The sequence below is a fragment of the Capra hircus genome, chromosome 14, assembly GCF_001704415.2.
Source record: "Capra hircus breed San Clemente chromosome 14, ASM170441v1, whole genome shotgun sequence".
NCBI lineage: Eukaryota > Metazoa > Chordata > Mammalia > Artiodactyla > Bovidae > Capra > Capra hircus.
Genome location: NC_030821.1, coordinates 30076301 through 30090204, shown reverse-complemented (window position 1 = coordinate 30090204; position 13904 = coordinate 30076301). Strand labels below are relative to the sequence as shown.

Here is a 13904-nt window from a genome sequence, read left to right as displayed (position 1 = left end):
CCATTTTCTGGGATTGTAATCAAGTAAATATAGTATTTAGTCACTTTGTCCATGGTGTTTGATGTAGTATTTAAAGATTCTTTACAGAATGAGGCAATATTATCAAAATGTAATAAAAGCCTTCCAGTAAAAAAAAAGAAAAGGTTGCAATTGAAGCTGAACCCAAAATAATATATTGTCAGTGGTAGAATATATTAAAGTAATTTAATAGAGAATAGATTGATGTTTTCAAATGACAGTGTAAATTAGTATAATTTGTTAGGTTTACTGAATGAAATTATTTATGATATCTTAGTGTTTGTTTTGTTGAGTAGGAGAATCACTTCCACTGAGTTCAGGTAATCAGATCACAATTCGATTTACTTCAGTTGGACCAATAACAGCTAAGGGATTTCACTTTGTTTATCAAGGTAAGTGACCCTGTAGCATAGAAACACACTAAGGAATGTAATCAGTTTCCATGCTATGTTCAGAATTGTTGAATTATGAGAGCCTCATAACCATTTAGGACAGATAAAAGTTGTGTGCTTTAAAAAAAAATTGTTTTGCCTTTTTCCCTTCCCCATTATTAAAGCATTATTACTTTTCCGAAGTCAAAAAAACTCTATTGCTTCCATCATCATTCTCAAGCAAACTGCATGCTCTTCCTTGTTTTTAACATACTGTTTTTAAAACATCTTTTTTTTTTTTGACAATGCTTCACTCTACATATTCTATTTCCTTATAGTCTAGCACTCTAAGAATGTACAAACTTTTTGTGCTGATGTACTTAGACATGCCAAGGAAATCATTACTCCATTCTAAAATTGTAGTTTCTCATTCTCTTAGGAGAATTCAAACTTTCTTTGTGATTATTAAATATTTTCGTGCAATTAAAAGTCAGTTTACATAGTTTTTTTGTCACTTATAATAGACAAACTTCCACATTGTATAAAACTAAATTAAGAGCTATCATCTGAATATTTTGTTTGAATTATATATGATCAATGTAGTTATTCTCAAATGTATCTTGAACTTTATTGCAAATAAATTTATAAACACTTGTGATTTGATATTATTAGACCCTTTTATTCTAATTATAATATTGACTATAATATTATACTATTTCATTCTTAATAATAGTCCCTCTGTAACAATGCGTGGTATTATGATTTTTAAAAGGCACTCTAACAAATGAAATTATTTTCACTGAAGTGACATAAGAGGAATCTATTTGGAATTCATCTTATCATTTTTTGGACTATTGTCAAACTCCTTAATCCCATCTGTATGTGTTTTAAAAAGAAAAAACATCCTGTTATCATTCTATCTTTAAAAAAGCACAATTGAAGAACATACCTAAAAGGAATTTCAAATTTGATATTGTATGATTATTAAAACAAAGTTTCTATTGTTGTTAATCTGTCTGACTTCTATTCTGCTTAGCCTGAACATAGTTATTGTCTTCATCAATAACAAACATGTTTTGAACAACTAAGTTTATGAATATGTTGTAAAATTAATCAAGTGTTGTTTTTGCTTTTTTAAAATCTGTGTTTTTAGGGAGCAAATAGTGTTAAAAAATTGACATTGCTTTACATAACCTGACGTCTGCTTTTTGTATGCTTGGCATTCCAATTAAAAAAAAAAATGTACCTGTTACCATTCCTTAAATTGAAATATCTTTGCTCATGCTACATTGTTATATTGATAAAAGTATGGTAAAACAAAAAACAGAAAGTCACTGATGTTGTTTAAAGAATCCAAAATAAAATGTTTTTAAAGGAAAAATCTTAATGACAATAGCAATATTTATTCATTTTGAATTTATTCATTTCATCATGTATGAAATTTTAAACTTTTATAAATATGTTCAAATTGTTAGCTAAAGTTCGAGTTAGTGAAGATTTCTTTGAAATCTGTTTGTATAGTCACGTTTTGAAACCTGTATTTCTCTACCAAACATGAAATTAAAATCCACAATTATTTGTACACAGCTGTTCCTAGAACAAGTTCCACACAATGCAGTTCTGTACCTGAACCAAGGTTTGGAAGAAGGATTGGCAATGAATTTGCAGTTGGTTCATTGGTTCTTTTTGAATGTAACCCAGGATATATTCTCCATGGATCCATTGCAATTAGGTGTGATACAGTGCCGAATTCTTTGGCCCAATGGAATGATTCTTTACCTACCTGTATTGGTAAGTTTATAAATTTGTATGCTTCGTGTTGTACGTATTGTATACCAAAATTAGTTATCTTACATCTGTCAATATTTAATACTTTATTTGTTATGATGTATCTAAGTATGGAAATCACAGTGGCTATTTGATGCAATTGAGGTGTGATGCAATCAATGAAAATATACATATGTATTATTTCCAGTAACACAGAATTGGAATGCTATTAATATGGAATTATTAGATACCACCATCCTTTAAAATAAACACTTTTCATTTTTAAAATTTATGCAAAGATGTCTATGCCAATATATAAGGAATTTACCTATCTTTTAAAGGTCACAGAGATTGATTTTTCTGCATATGTTTTATCAGCAAAGAAATTAGAAAATACACATTAATACATTTTTTGTTTCCTTTTCTCTATTAGTTACATGCTTAGTCACTCAAGTTGTACTGACTCTTTGAGATCCCATGGACTTTAGCCCACCAGGCTTCTCTGTCCAGGAAGCTCTCCAAGCAAGAACACTGGAGTGGGTTGCCATGCTCTCCTCCAGGGAATTTTCCCTGGGATTTTCTCACGGATCGAACCTTCATCTCATTACACTGTAGGCAGATTCTTTTCCACTGAGCCACCAGAGAAGACCCATTTAAGTTATATGTATAAAATATAAAATAAAAAATTTTCCCAGTCTTTCACAGATAAAAGTGGAAACACTTTAAATGGGTAGATGGCAATAGGATTAGTCAAATCTCATTATTTGAAACTATTTTTGTAATGTTATATCCAGGGTTTCTGAGGTGGCGCTAGTGGTAAAGAACCACCTGCCAATTCAGGAGACATAAGAGATGTGGATTTGAACCCTGGGTCAGGAAGATAATCTGGAGAAGGAAATGGCAACCCACTCCCCTATTCCCACCTTTAAAATCCCATGGACAGATATGCCTGGCAGACTACAGTCCATGGAGTTACAAAGAATCAGACATGACTGAGGACTGAGCACACAACACACATATAGAGTTTATGTTGGCAAACAAATGCAAGCTTTATAAACTTAGCTCTGCTAAGTTATTTGAAGCAGTTAAAACATTTTCTAAACAATACAAATATCAATAGTTTAGAATCTTATCATATTTCAGGATCATTACAATGACTTTTGGATCCTGTAGAATTTCATGGATGTGGAAAATGTAGACTGTAGTGAAGTTGCTTTCTTCTCTGTTCTAAGAGCATGTCTGGAAATTAAGTTTTTAAATTACATATTGTAAAACTGAAAGAATAGTAGTAAAGCTTAATCTCAGGTTAAGAAATAGTTCTAATGAGTTCTTCCTCATTAAAATTTTATTAGCATGAGTTTGGAAAATGAGAGGAAGGTTTTTTTAAATAAAAGATAAGTAAAATTTTGTTTTTATTTTAATAATCTCAATTCTCTACTTTGTGATAGAGAATACAGGAGTGTACATATAAACAATATAGCATGTACATTTATAAATATATAAAATCTATTTTTAATAACATATCCTGCCATACCTGAAAAGAAATTGTAAGTAGCTTTTATTTTTCACATTTAAAAACATATTTTACCATATTTTAAGAGAGATTAATATAATGTTAGTTCATACTTAATCAGAATAATGTATTTTAAACACATTTTAATTGAAATGATATGGAAGTTATTCATTTCTACTGAGGAAGAAGTAAAGATAAAGTTTGGTGATATGCATTTGTCTAACACATACTGTGTATAGGACAAAACTGCTTTAAATCTTTTACCATTCAAATAAGAACATCATTAATAACTGTGCTTGGAAAATGTGCAAGTTAGGACCATCATAAATAAAAAAAATAAAACAGAATGGTACAAATTGGGCCTATCATAAACAAAAATGTGGGATCTAGGTCTCTATAGGAACTTGATATCACCACTCCCTCAAACAAATATTTCTTGCATATTTCACAGAGTATTTTTCCTACAACAAAAAATCTGATTCTTCCTTCTACAGTAAATGGAATGGGAACTGTTCTTTTATTTTTCTTTTATTTGTTGAAAACCACATACAAAAAGTATTTTTAAACACTGAAAAGCTGTAAATGACTCCTCAACTTTCTTCTCTTTCAACTAAATAACCAGTTTCTAGTATGACTATGATTTAACACTTCCCATTTGCCAGGTTTCATTCTGAGTAATTTATCAGTAAACACATATTTAATCAACTTCTTACAGCAAACCTATGGAGAAGTTACTCTCAGAATTTACAGATGAATAAACTGAGTCTTAGAGAGGTAAACAGTTTTCTTTAAAAATGACACAGCCTAGTAACATAGGAGCAGGATTTAAAAATATTTTCTGATTCCATACTTCAATGTGCATGATAGAAGAGTGTTTTCCTTTTGTTTTGACTGATAAGCTAATTTCCTAATTCAAATTCTATATCTTTTTTATAACATGGAATTTCTTAACCTATTAAAGTATATTTTTGACAATCAGCAAGCAAAGGAGAAGAAATCATTTGCACTTGATGTTTCTCCTCTTTTGCACCTAGCATAGAGCTATGGTTAATGGAACAAAAAGATCTTTATATACTTTTATACTCTCATAAGAGAAAATAGATAATGCTCTTCCTTATGACCACACTATATGTTGAGTTCATAGCCTTATAAAATGTGAATAAATTAATTATCCTAAAAGATTATGAGCTGAGAGAAGAGTTCCTTTATGTCTAGGCCAAAATTAGTCATACAATATGCATAAATCAGAAATTACGTTGCTCCAATTCAGTTTAATAATTGAAGAAAGACAAAAGATAATAAATCTCTTTAGCCTTAGAGTGGATTTTTAAATATTGCTTTCCAAATATCAGGAATCAATCATTATTTCTGCCTCACTTTTCTCAGTAATTATTTATATCATTTCTCTGTCACTTTTAGTTTCTTTATGTACATAGTAATAGAAAATATTAATACCATACAATGGAAGATAATGAATGAGTAGCTATCTTCCTTTCATTTCATATATATTATGAAAATTCCCTCAAGACAATTATAAAAATAGATTGATAAAGAGACTTATGGAAAGGCATAAACTAGTTCATTAATCTTTAAATATTATTGAAAACATTCATTTGTCCATTTAGAGTGTTCGAAGAACCAACATATGCACAACAGTATCCTAATTAATGGAAAAATCTGTAAGAAATCATAAAAAACTGAACAAAGTCTTCATAACTGGGAGCTGTGGTAGATTCTCAGTATAAGGGTCAGCTGAGTCTTGGGTAGTAATAGGCTTTGACTTTGACACTAAATTGTGGTGAATTACTACATGAGCCTGAAAATTTTTGCATAATCTCTGATTCTCAATTCCCATATCAACCAAACAGGGAAGTTATAGATTATTTGTGGCTATTACATATTTTAAAGCCTTGGCTAAGTTCTTGGACTCACATAAGTACTCAAAAATTAAGTTGTTTTTGTGCTTTCCAAATTCTCCACCATAAAATCAGAACATACAACTTCAATTCTAAAAGTATTGGATCTCAAATAAAGAACTTCTATGTAGTATTCATAAAGGATTTGATATTATTGATTTTAATCTGTTGATATGTAGTTTTAATAACACTTTAAAGTTATTATATGTAAAGATTATCTTCTGCTGAAGATTTTTGCATCTTCGCAAGGTCTAAAAGCATGGGCTTCTATTAGTTTTTCTAATTCTGATAATTTAGTTCCTTAAAGGCAAGATTTATTTTTTCTCAGTTAAAAATTTTCAGAAAGGAAATATAATGACAGTGAGGGAAATATAATGACAATTTTCTTGAGGATAATAGTGATTATTAGAATATTCTATTTGCTAAGTCACTTCAGTCGTGTCCGACTCTGTGCGACCCCATAGACGGGCTTCCCCGTCCCTGGGATTCTCCAGGCAAGAACATTCTATTTAGGGGTTGTGAAATTTCTTTCCATCAATTTATAAATTTAAGGCAGTTAATTTAAAAGGAGCAGACTTATAACAATAGGTATATATTCATGATTTGGTTTGGTTTCAGTGTTTGTCTAAAGGTCTAAAATAAAAATAAACTTGAAATTAAAATAATGATTACCATTATTCTAATTGGTTGAAAAATATATGTTTAATCAAAGTTTGAACATTACATTATCCAAAATATTATATTTTATTTTGTCCATGAAGGTATGATGATATTATTAGAAAGAGGAAAGAGATAAAAAGGAGAAATGTGCTGACATAAAAAAGGAAGGAAAAAAAAAACAAACATGTAACAATAGTTTAGGAAGAGGAAAGGGAAATAAGAAAAAAATAAGATATTCTGTGTGATGGAAAACAGAGAAAAAGAACTGTACACTGTAAACATTTTTGTTTAAAACAGAAGAAAACCCCTATTCTACATGATTATCGCAAAGCTTTTCCATATGTCAGATGTGTCAGTTGATTAATCCTGGTGTTTTTGCCATAAGAAATAAGAATCCATGTAAAGAACAAGATGATCAAGCCATTTGACTATAAATTCATTTCAGCAAGTGCAGAAGCTTCTACCAATCATTAAAGCCTTTGAAAGACTTTGAGACCTTGTCGTGGCTGACATGAAACATCAGGAGTAAATGTTAACAGACTGTCATCCCTAGCCTAGATGGATTCAGCCTCACTTTTTACTTTTAAGGCAAAAAGATGAGGGACTCAGGATCCTTTACACACTCTCTGTCAAAAGTCCATTTCTCTCTAAATACCTGGGCTTTTTGACAAACATGTGAGTGCATCTATGGTGGGTCTTTAAACATAAAACACACTACCTTTTATGTTGCACTGGTTTGAAAGTGCATACTTAAAGACAGAAAATTTTACCAGATGGCTTCTGTTTCCTGACAACATCACACGAAAAGGGCATTTTACTTTATGTCACTTAAAAAGTAATGTATACTTTGTAGAACATGTATAAATCCAGAAAACTGAATATATAACAGAAGGGCATATGGGATTTGTATGAGACAAGAACTAAATTCTAAATGACAGTTGGATGATAGCTTACTTTAGGTTTTACCATTTGATCCCGCTGCTAGTCTTTACATAAATGAAAATATACTTTGCATTTCTATTTTTAGCTATAAATATTTTGTTTTAAATGCTATGACAAAAAAATGATTATGTCTTTAAGTATTCAAAAATTCAGAAAAGAGAAGGCTTGATGTCTTAATTCAAATATGAGTCAAATACAGAATTATCTTAGGTTGATATTAAAGAATTATCTGTAATTTGTGTTCATCAACCCACTCTAGTATTCTTGCCTGGAAAATCCCATGGACAGAGGAGCCTAGTTGGCTACTGTCCATGGGTTCGCAAAGAGTTGGACATGACTGAGCGACTTCACTTCAGTTTCTATTATCTGGATAAAATTCTAACTGCTTCAAAGTCTTTGGACTTTCTATTTTTTCTCCTTGGAAAATCATCCCCAAGATACCTTTTGGGCTTACTGCATTGTTTCATTCCAGTTTTCACCTGAATATCTTCCTTGACCATCTTATCTAAAGTAATTTTCTTCTACTCATCCTTTATTTGTTCTTTTTATCTTTATTCTGTTTGTTTGTTTTTAAGCAGCAACCATTCACCAGATTATATATAGTTAGGATGCTTCTCTGGAGAAGGCAATAGCAACCCACTCCAGTACTCTTGCCTGGAAAATCCCATGGGCGGAGGAGCCTGGTAGGCTGCAGTCCATGGGGTTGCTAAGAGTCGGGCACAACTGAGCGACTTCACTTTCACGTTTCACTTTCATGCACTGGAGAAGGAAATGGTAACCCACTCCAGTATTCTTGCCTGGAGAATCCCAGGGACAGAGGAGCCTGGTGGGCTGCCGTCTATGGGGTCGCACAGAGTCGGACACAACTGAAGTGACTTAGCAGCAGCAGCAGGATGCTTCCCTAATCTTTCTTGCCCTCCTCTTCCTGTCAGTATATTCTATTTTTTGCTCATCAAAAAGAGGGCGTGGCATACATGAGGTTTTCAGTAAACATTTGTTCAGTGAATGGATTTTAGCAGGTAAGTTTTATAATTTCATAAATTTTTATAGAGATAGAACAACTGACCAACTTCCCAAGTCCAGGACCCATGCTTTTTCAACTTCAGGCTTGCACTGCATGGTGATATTCTTGCTCAGTTCACTTGCTTAGACCTTTACAAGCCATCTTGAAACTACAAGACACTTGAGAATCCGTAGAAAGAGGCATAGGTAAAACATGCACAATAGATTTTCCTAGTGTATAGGTAATTTTATTCTGAGAAAGAACAAACTATCTATATTTTACAGTTTAAATATAATCATTGTTAATCTATTACAGAGTATTATACAAATGATTCTATTTCCCTTCCCTTCACTGGTTCAATGAATACTCAGGTGATAGCTTAGGCCAAGTGAGCATCCAACAATTGAAACCCAATAAAAGCAGTGACCTACATTTCTAGTGATTCCCATCTCAAATATAATTGTTTGACTTTCACAGTTCTTATTACTGCTATCAACACTTTTATTTTTTTCTGTCATAGTAGAACAAAATAAAATGTTCATTAATTTTTTAGAAAAAGTTGACATATTGAAATTAAATGGTTGTCTTGAAAGCAGCCCCATTAGCCATGATATACAAATTGTACTTATAGTTAAAATGGTCAGATACTGAATTAGGTAATTCACAAATTTAACTAACCTGTATAAGAAAACAATATTTAATATTCTTGTGCAAATCTGTCTCATCTGGTAGTTCTTAGGTAAATTATAAAGCACAATAATGTTTTTGTAAGAAGGTTGAACTTTGAACAGAGGTAAACTTGATAAACTTGCTGAAGACTGAACTTTATCTTCCAAGTTTGACCTTATTACACTCCAGATTTCTCAAAATTTTCAGTTTCTGAAAACCCAAAACTCTCTTCTCTCTGAGATTCTGTGATTTGAATAAGCCCCTGTAGCCACTAATAGCTCTGACAATATATGGCCTTAGGCATAAGTATTTCTGTTAGTAGGAGGTATCTTTTGAAAAGCTCCTGAACATGCCACTTACCTCCCTTTGGCAGAAGTGTTTAATTAGCTGCTTATCCCATCACTCTTATCGAGCTTTGTTTTTTTCAAGTCCTTTGGAGACCCAGAAAGAACTGTTTTTACTTGTATTGGATCCATGGCAACGCTTGTCCGCACTGTCTTTTTTCAGTGGAAAGAAACAAATGAAGAAATACATATAGTATCTAAATCTTCATTCATTGATTCACTCATTCATTCACTCATGAAAAAGTTATTAAATATAATAATGAATAGCACTGACTAGTATTTGTATGAAGTGCTATTAAGCATTATCTCACTTAATATTGATACCAACACCAGGAGATAGATAAGAATATTCTCTCTTTTACAGATAGTGAAATCCCTATGGTTTAGAGACAAAAAAAAGAATTAATATTTGTACCCAAGCTGCTTGATTCTAAAATCTGTTTTCTTAATCTATATGTTATATTGAATAATACTGATTAGAAGATATTAAAAATATACAATACATACTCTTTAAAATACAAAAGAAATATTAGGATAAGTAATATACAAACAAAATATACAATCTTACCAACCCAGGGATCAAACCCAGGTCTCCTGCATTGCAGGTGGATTCTTTACTGTCTGAGCCACCAAAGAAGCCTAAACATACAGAATATACCATTCTAGTGGCAGAAAGGGAAGAGGAGCTAAAGAGACTTCTGATGAGAGTGAAAGAGGAGAGTGAAAAAGCTGGCTTTAAATTTAACATTCAAAAAACTAAAATCATGACATCTGGTTCCATCACTTCATGGCTAAAACTTGGGAAAAATGTGGAAACAGTCACAGACTTTATTTTCTTGGGCTCCAAAATCACCATGGATGATGACTGCAGCCATGAAATTAAAAGACGCTTCCTCCTTGGAAGGAAAGCTATGACAAACCTAGACAGTGTATTAAAAAGCAGAGACAAAGTCTGTATACTCAGAGGTATGGTTTTTGCAGTAGTCATGTATGGATGAGAGCAATAGACCACAAAAAAGAATGAGCACCAAAGAATTGATGCTTTCAAACTGTACTGCTGGAGAAGACTCTTGAGAGTCCCTTGGATAGCCAGGAGATCAAACCAGTGAATCCTAAAGGAAATTAACCCTGAATATTCATTGGAACAACTGAAGCTCCAATACTTTGGTCACCTGATGTGAAGAGTCGACTCATTGGAAAAGACCCTGATCCTGGGAAAGATGGGAGACAGGAGGAGAAAGAGACAAAGAGGATGAGATGATTGGATAGCATCATTGACTCAAATGGCATGAGTTTGAGCATACTCCGGGAGATAACAAAGGACAGGGAAGCTTGGCATGCTGCAGTCCGCAGAGTTGCAAAGAGTCTGACACGACTTAGAGTCTGAACAATAACAACAAAGTGCCAGGCACTATTCTAGGCACTGGCCACATAGCTATGAGTAAGAGGATAAAGTCTCTGCCCTTAGGGAGTTTACTTTTGTTTCAGATAATGGTAAATGCTATGGAGCAAAAGAGAGCAGAGGCTGGAGGTTAGAGGAAGACCTCCAGAGCATGCTGCTGTTTTAAATCCAAATGAGGTGAATGAAGAGGGGTGGGATATATGAAAGTCAAAGAGGTAAGCAAGCCACAACAATAATCTCAGGTGTCAAGAACAGAGTGAATGATGGCAAAAATGACAGAAGAATTGGGAGAGGCAGAGCAGAGGCCAAGTCATAGGGTGCCTCAAAAGCTAGAACAGTTAGAATTTTTCTAAGCCATGAAAATTCACTGAGCTATAGAAGATGCGATCTCAGTTTCTGGAAAATCACTGTGGCTAATGTAAGGGATGGGGGTGGTATAGAAGCAGTAAGACTGAATAGAAGCCTATAACTGAATAGAAGCCTATTGCGGAAGTGGAGGGGAAATTTAATGTTGATTGAGATTGGCAGATCATGATCAGTGATGAGAACTGGTAAACTTCTGGATATATTTTTAAAATAGAATTGACATAGTTTGTTGATAGGCTGAATATAGATGTACATGTGAATTTGAAAAGAAAGATGAATTGAGTTCTAGATTTTTGGCTTAAGAATTAGGCAGTAACATTTACTGAGAGGGCAAATAGTATAGATCAGGGAGAATTTCAAAAATCTTGATTTGGACATGTGAATTTTGAGATATTGAGTTGACATATTATTATAGAACTCTGGGTAGAAGTTATGGCTAGAGATAAATGTTTAGTAATCATAGTATATGGCTTCCCTGGTGCCTCAGACAGTAAAGAATCTGCCTGCAATGCCAGAAACCTGGGTTCGATCCCTGGGCTGAGAAGATCCCATGGGAAAGGAAATGGCTACCCACTCTAGTTTTCTTGCCTGGAGAATCCCCACAGACAGAGGAGCCTCGCAGGCTACAGTCCATGGGGTTGCAAAGCGTTAAACACTACTGAGCGACTAACACTGGAGTCATAGTGTATAGATGGCATGGTAATAGATGCCATTACAGAAGAGCGGTGGTTTATAAGAGATGAGAAGATGGTGTAGGTCACAGAGAGAAAACATTTGAATTGAAAGGATCAGAAGGAGGATGAGCTAAAATTTTCTTTAAAAATACTTTATCACACTGATTTAAAAGTTTGAAAATGTAAAAAGTTTGTAGCATTCTTTTAAGTAATTACCCTAGATTTTTTGCATTCAGTTTCAGAAGTGACACAAAGTTGTATAATTACCTTTAAAATTATTACAAAAATATATTCTGATATTTCATCATTAGAGCCAGATTAGGACACATGTCCAAGGATCATAGTGCCATTAGAACATGAAATAACAATAGTTGTAGCAGAAGAAAATATAATTTACTGACTTCTTATTATGTTTCGAGCAGTGTGTAAGCTTCTTTATGTGCATTGTTATTGTTTAGTTGCTAAGTCGTAACTGAATCTTTTGAGACTCCTCTGTCCATGGGATTTCTCAGGCAAGAATACTGGAATGAGTTGCCCCTTCCTTCTCCAGGGGCTATTCCCGACCCAGGCTTTGAACCTGTTGCTCTTGCGTTGGCAGATGGATTCTTTACCACTGGGCCCCAGAGAAGCCCCTTTATGTAGATTATAATATCTATTTACTTTCCACAAAAGCCCCTTGGAAAAATTGCATTATCTTTTAATAAAGCATCTGAGTTTCAGAGAATTCAAGGACATGTCCAACATCACACAGTATTTAAAACTGTAAGTTTGGTCATTCCCAGAGTCAATCTGATACTACCAGCAGTGTAAGAATTTTGCTTTAAGATTGGTACCTGTAAAAAGTGTTAAAAGTCTTTACTGTCTTCAGAGCAAGTCTCCGTACGTATTCTTTCCTGTAGTAGTTGTATTGGTGGTAACCAGACTGTTGCCATATTGAGTATTTTCTTTACACTGAACAACATGAATGTGGAGCCAAACTACCAGTGTTCAAACTCCACTTCATCTCTGACTAGCTATGTGATCTTGAGAAAGTTATTTAAACTGTTACTGCTTCCATTTCCTCAGCTGTAAAATTAGGAGGATACTTATTCATATATTGTTGGATTGTTGGGAAGCTTTAATAAGGTAAAATATGTAAAAATGTTTAGAAGAGTACTGGTATATAGGCTCTATATAAATGTTATAATCATAACATAATTGTAATCATCATCATTATTACTCTGAAAGGGATTTTATTACTACTCAAAAGATATATGAAGAGAAAATAATATAAAATAATTATTCAAAAATTCTTTATGTACATATGAACAATTTTTAACTTGTCTCAATGAACATTTTAGTAATATGCAAATAATATGCTATTATTGAGTTAATTATAGAATGACTTTAGATATGCTATCGCCAAGTTATCCGTTTATGTTGTCTAATTCTTTTTTTTGTGCTATGGGAACTTTTTGTGCTATAGGAAGACAATTTTCATGGTTCTTTTGAGTTTTAAAGCATAATATGATTTGATTATGTTTGCAAGTCTAATATCTGTCTATGTTATTGATGACCTTTTCTCTTATTTTAATCCTTTGCATTAGAATTAACTTCCTCTCATGGATTGCTTTACTTTCAGTACCCTGTGGTGGAATTTTAACTAAGCGCAAAGGGACTATTTTGTCTCCTGGATACCCTGAGCCTTATGACAACAATCTGAATTGTGTGTGGAAGATAACAGTGCCAGAGGGAGCTGGCATTCAAGTAAGAATATTTAATTTTTTCTTCTTTTCATTGTATATTTGAAGCCAATCTTTTCAGAAATGACAGGACACACGTAATTTCTAGAATTTCAGCCAGTGCTTTTGATTTGCATGGCTGAATTTTAAAAGAAAGATGTGCCTGTTCAGTCACTCAGTTGAGTCCGATCCTTTGTGACCCTGTGGACTGTAGCCCACTAGGGTCCTCTGTCCATGGAATTTTCCAGGCAAGAATACTGGAGTGGGTTGCCATTTCCTCCTCCCGGGTATCTTCCTGACCCAGAGATTGAACCCATATCCCCTGTGTCTCCTGCATTGCATGTGGATTGTTTACCTTCTGAGCCATCAGGGAAGCCATAAAGAAAGATACTTACCATTAATTTTTTTCACCTGCTGCTGCTGCTGCTGCTGCTGCTAAGTCGCTTCAGTCGTATCTGACTCTGTGCGACCCCACAGACGGCAGCCCACCAGGCTCCTCCGTCCCTGGGATTCTCCAGGCAAGAATACCAAAGTGGGT

The 13904-nt window shown here is 33.6% G+C and overlaps 1 long non-coding RNA gene across 1 annotated transcript; it reads left to right on the top strand.

Annotated features, from left to right (window-relative positions):
* Nucleotides 323-13381, top strand: LOC108637524. The gene is made up of 3 exons (XR_001919133.1): nucleotides 323-410; nucleotides 1977-2180; nucleotides 13267-13381. It is a non-coding gene; the product is annotated as an uncharacterized LOC108637524 (long non-coding RNA).